A 6,400-nucleotide genomic window follows, 5' to 3' on the forward strand; every position below is an offset into this window, starting at 1 on the left:
AAAAACTAGATGAAATGGATTATAACTCAATTCCAACCCATTTCAATAATCCAACCAAACGACCCCTAAGTGGTGTAGTGTTATACTCCTTCCGTTTTTAAATACTTGCTCCACTTCCTTATTTGGAAAGATTTTACAACATTTAATTCATTTCTATCAATTAGTGGACCCAACATAAATCATATTTTATTAATTTCATATTATCTCTCCTCTAATTCTCTCAACTACTTTTGTTTTTTACAATTTTATATTCTTCCACTACCTCCATATTTTATTACTTTATCCAATTTCTCCTTAAACTCCGCGCATGGAGAAATGGAGCAAGTATTTAAAAACGGAGGGAGTAATTTTTTTTTTTTTTTTTTTTTTTTACAACGGTCCAAAAAGGAGACTAGCTCCCAACTGGCTCGACACTACAAATAGAACAAGGAGAGGGTTTAGCTCTCTTAACTATACTAACACAAGACTTAAACTGGGGATTGGGGGTACAACAAACATGGTTTGCTTGATAATTCTTTTTCAAATGATACAAATAAACATGTAATGATACATCAAAAATTACATTACTGTGAGATATAATAGTACCACTAAACTAAGAAAACCTATACTTTAATCATATTATATACACGCATAGTTGTACACAAAAAATACCATATTGCAATCTTAAAAAATGCTTTTTTAATGTCGAGAAGTAAAGTATACGTCATTATTCCGACATTTTCTACTTTTGGAATTGTCCTCCACCAATATCCATTCCACGAAATTAAGAACTTAAATCCCGACGAATTGAAAGAAATTAATGTTTGGGATAAAGAGGCCTGCAATCCCATAGAAAGACATCACGATCCCTTGGGGGAAAAAAAAAAAAGAATTTGCTGGGGAGGAAATAAAGATATCAAATTCTTACCAAGATAGATAGAAATTCTAACCAATGCGACGAAATGTTTTGTAACACCCCCAAATCTCACTCTACGGAAATACTAGTATAATACGTATAATTATATCGTAGAAATAGATTTAGGCATATTACCACTACGTGATTACGCAAGGCTACCCAAACTACTAACTTAATACCAAAACTTTGCAGCGAAAACTCAAACTATTTCTTTATTCATAATTATAAAAATAGTAATAATTGTTATGAGTACTCAAAATAAAGACAAAAACCAATATTCCCTAATCTAGGTGAAGCAAATCCCGGGACTCTCAAATGGTCATTTATGACTCCACCTGAAAATAGTTAACACTGCTTACCATTAAAGTAAACAGGGCGAACCAAAACAAACAGAAAAATACGGATTAGCAAAATATGCTAAGTACGATAAGTGCAAGATAATGTAAACCCAATTTATTAGCAATAGGGGTGAGCATGGATCAAATATCCAATCCGAAAAGGGGTTTTAGATCGGATATCCGTATCCAAAAATTCCCATATCTGATCCGAAACTTTTCGGATATCCGAAAATTTCAAATCGGATAGCTCGGATATCCAATATCCGACCCTATTTATTGGAAAAATTAATTTTTTTTAAAGGCATTGACATATTCGCTGAATTGAACTTGAGAAAGAAAATTAATACTACATCAATTCACTAAAAAAATTAATTCATTGCTACTTGAATCAGAAGAATATTAAATAGACTAGAATTTAAAAAATATCCAACAAATAATTTTTGCAAATTACAAGAAAAGAAATTTTACACAAACCTAAGTACAAAACAAAGAAATTTGACACAAATCTGTAAACTAATTGTCACAAAAAAAAACAAAACAAAGAAAATTTAATTTTCATTGAGAAGAAAAGCCATTGTTGGTGTTGCGGGTTCGAAGGTCGAGCTAGGGATGATGCGTATGGTTGCAGTTGTTGTTGCGGTTGTTGATGACGGTGGTTAGAGGAGGTCGTTGCGAGGATCGTTGGTGAACCAGCCATGAAAATCGAAGGAGGAAGCCGGTCAGGTGGTGCGATGGAGTTACATATATTGAAGGAGGAGAATGGAGCATGAAAGAGAAGAAAGAGGAGAGAGAAGATATTGAAGGGGGCGGTGAGGATGACGGGGACGTGAGGAAGACAAAGAGGAGAGAGAAGATAGAGAGAGAGGGGCGGTGGGTTAGGAGTTGTATTTTGAGGGAATGAGTTAGGGTTGCTGGTTTAGTTTTTTGGGCCTTTGGGGTATTTGGGCTTTTGCAAGTATTTAAGGTTTGCTGGTTTCGGGTATTTTTCCGGATATCAGATCGGATATCTGATTTTTTTCGGATATCGGATATCCGAATTCAATATTTCGATATCCGATATCCGATTTTTCGGATCAGATATATCCGATTCGAAATTAATGTCAGATCGGTTATCCAAAATTTTTGGATCGAATACGAATCAGATTTTCTGATTTTCAGATATTTTTGCTCAGCCCTAATTAGCAAACATGCTTATATAACCAATCATGGAATTTCAATATTTATTTCAATAATTCCAAACCTCATAAAGTAATTCTCAAGATTCTCAAAATAATTCCAATAAATCCAATCCTCAAAATTCAATAAATATCAATATAGTTTTCAAAGCATTGATAATCCATTCCTTTAATTTATTCTAATTTCCTCTCCTAAGTGTGCACACCCCCCAAGTTAGTATCTTTATATTGAAATGCTATCCTTGAGGAAAGAATAGGTCATACAAAGTCCATAGTCTTATCAACCAAATCCACATAGTGGAATTACATAAACATGCTTGTAAAGCTTTAATGGATAATTTAATAATTATCATGAAATATCTGTTTTGAATAAAATCAACCTTTATAATAAAATAATTCAAACTCCTTTTTATTTAATTCAACATACTTTAAAATGAAACCTTTCAATAATTTAAACCATTGAAAACATGATATTAAAATCCATTTTCAAACATCTTTATTTTAAAACATGAATTCTAAAACTTATTTCATAAATCATCATTCAAATCAATTTAATTCAATCATCATTAAAATCATATGAAACATGCTATTTAAGCCAATCACTTTCAAAGGCATCTAGCCACCTAAACGTACATTGATTCCGAATCTCAAATCAACACTTTGCACTCTCAAAGTTCAATCACGAATACACCTTGCAATTAATATAACCATGGGGTTATCACAACATCTTTAGACATAAACCCAAATCTAATGTACATGGACTATGTTTTTTAAAATAATATTTTCATATAAAATTATAAATTTGAAATAAATATTTATATTCTAGAAAACTAACCATGGAAAATAATGGAATTGGATTATAGAGAATTGGATTTGCGTTCGAAAGAATAGACACAACTTACAGAGGCATTAACTCCTTCAATATAACTCCAAATTGGGTGATTCTTGAGCCTAACCTCAAGGATTTTTCAAGAGGAACAATATTTTGGGAAATAGAAAAACCCAAAATCTGACCAAAAGTGCCCTAAAATTGGTTTCAAAGGTATACGGGTTTATTATTTATGAAAAAGAGTAGAAGAAAAGAATGGAAAGGTTTAGGGAACAAAAAATAAAGAGAGAAGAAGAGAATTGGGTTTTGGTGTGAAGAATATGAGAGGTATGAGGGGGTATTTATAGGCTCATGAATGAAATAATTAAGGTAAAATTTTGTAGGAATAATTATGGTAAATTTAGTTTAAGGAATTTCTTGGAAAAGAGAGTTTAAGAATTAAGAAAGGTTTAGTTTATGGTGATTAAGAAATAAGGAAATAAGGTAAGTAGTTTGATCATGAAATAAAAGATGGAAAGTGAGCTTGCTTGGAGAATAATTAAGAATATATATTATGGAAAGTGTTAAATAGTAAGATGATCATAAAAATAGTTTAAGGAAATAAAAGCTTGCTTGGAAAATAAGTGTTTCGGGGTTTTCTGATGCCCTGCGGGAGAGTTACAATTCCGAGACTGGAACCGGACGCCTGTACCTGCAAAACAAACGGATGCTCCGGATGATTGGAGATCCGCCTCCGACGGTTAAGTTAGTACTTGATTAAGGAGTAATTAATGCGGAAATAAAAGTGATTTGGTCTCTCTAGGTGAGAGTGTTTAATGTGCGTAATCTCCCTTAATGAGGATTAAGGGAGGTATTTATAATGTGCGTAATCTCCCTTAATGAGGATTAAGGGAGGTATTTATAACCTTGGGAAACGTGCCAATCCTAGGTTAAGGTTAACCTTGGGCTGATTGGGCTTCCCTTGGAAGTTGGGCCTAGGTGGCCGGTTTCTCCATTAGGCATGGAGGATGCCACGTGTCATGACATAATAGATCCAGGGTGGACGAATTGGCGTGAGCCACGTGGCAAACCCTGACGGTTCCAATTGGGGGACACTTGGCCGGGTCTGATTGGCCGACGTGGCGCATTCCGATTGGTGGGAGCAAAATCCCCTAATCATTTGCCCCTCACAGGTGGCACGTGACTGGTCACGTGTTACCTGTGACAGGTGTCGCACTGCGACAGGCGACGGCCTGTTACAGGTGTCACTCGGCGAAAGGCCGAGAGATTCTCCCGCCCAAATTTTGAATTTTGGAAGTGACCCTTCACCTTCTCACTTCGCCTATATAAGGGAGTGTTGACTTCAGTCATTTTCACACTTGAGAACTTTTTGAGAGAACATTCGGACCCCTGAACTTGCTTTGACATTTTGGACCCTTTCTGCCTACCGCCTGCTCTGACAAGCTGACTGCACAGGATTTTCAGAACTCCATCAACGTCACTCGTTCAGGTAACCGTCGGTTCTCTTTACTCTTAATTTTCTCTTTATTTTATTCTTTTTTGAAATGGCACCACGGAAGCACACGGCACGACCTAGGTTAGTGATCAGCCGGTCACCGGAGACGGCTGAATCTAGGACTAGGAGTGCCGCCTGCCCTTTTCCTGACCCATCTTTGCCCTTTATACAAAGTCTGACTGTCTCTGTGTCTATGCAGAACATGATGGCCAGAACAAAAAGAACTGCTAGGATTTCAAACTCAGATGGCTCCTCTCACAGGGTGTCGATTAGTGAAACATCTGACCAGGCGCCAGATGTGGAAGTGAACCAAAGCGGCTTGAAAGCCGACAGTTCAGAGGGAGGAGTCAAAGTGACCCCTTCCAATTTTACAGTTGACAAGTCTACATTCTCTCCTGCTCCTTTTAAAGGAGAGGAGGCGGGCCCCTCTGGGAGAGGGGAGGAGTCGTCCTCTTCGGACTCGTCAGAGGACGAATCCGAGTCTAGCTCTTCTGGTCATGCTTCTCTGGACACAGAAGAGAAAAACAGTCGCCTACAAGAGGCGAGGCTTTCTCACGCAGTTGAGAAGGGGGAAAATTGGGCGGAGCCATCCGCCTCTTACCGAGAGCAAAATACCCCCTACTACTGCACTTTCCCACGGGGCCGGATCACGGCTATGCAAGAGAAAGTGGGGAGCTTTATTGCGAACCACACAATGGGCCCCGGCTTTTTAGTTTTCGTGCCGGATCCAGAAGACACAGTTGACTGGCCGGCTGGTACTAGTTATGATGGCGCCTGCTTTGGCTGCTATGAGGCGGCCATCAAGGCTGGGATGCGCTTCCCACTACATCCGGCTGTTCAGCGGATCTTGGATGGGTATGAGTTGGGGTTATGGCAGTTAGCCCCGAACTCATGGGTCAACGTACTCGGCTATGTGGCCGGGTGTGAACTGCACGGGGTAGAGTCAAACTTCGAGGCTTTCGCCCACATGAACTACCTCAGCCGGACCCCTAAGGCAGGCGGTACCGGCTGGTATCAATTGACGAGTCACAGAGGTTACCTCATGACAAGAGGTAAAGCAAACAAGTGGAAGGATTGGCGAAGCACCTTCCTTATCATTGAAAGTTCAGACACAGAGCTGAACAAGCGCTTCAACAGGTGGAACAGGAATCCGCCTCTTCTTGCAGGCGGCCGCAGCATGCCGCCTGTTCCCTCCAAGGCTAAGAAAGAGATCCTGGATAAAGGACTCTTTAAAGTAGAGTCGAGGGTCGACTATACTACAGGGGTACGAGAGCAAGTACCCCTGCACTGCGTCCCGAGCTTCAAATGGCTCTATGACGAGTACTTTTTGGCCGCCTGTGGCCTCAGCAGTCGGTGCTCAAGAGGTAGCCGGCCTGTCGAATACTTTGTTTTTCCATGCATTACTTTTATAACTTTTTATTAACTTTGCTATTTTGTTCTTGCAGCGGACGCCATGAGCAAAATTACCGCCTCCAAGACTGCGGCGGCCATGTTGCGGGCCTCCATCATGCAACAGTCCTCAACCGACTCCCCCAACAAGGGGGCGCCCTTGGTGAGCTTCGAACCTTTCACTCTCTTTTTGGAGTTGGGTTTATGCATATACTGACCGAGTGTTGTTTTGTTGTTGTTGTTGTTTTTTTTTTTTTTTTTTTTTAGACGGGCACTCAA

This window comes from Chenopodium quinoa, unplaced genomic scaffold, assembly GCF_001683475.1.
Source record: "Chenopodium quinoa cultivar QQ74 unplaced genomic scaffold, ASM168347v1, whole genome shotgun sequence".
NCBI classification, from domain to species: Eukaryota; Viridiplantae; Streptophyta; class Magnoliopsida; order Caryophyllales; family Amaranthaceae; genus Chenopodium; species Chenopodium quinoa.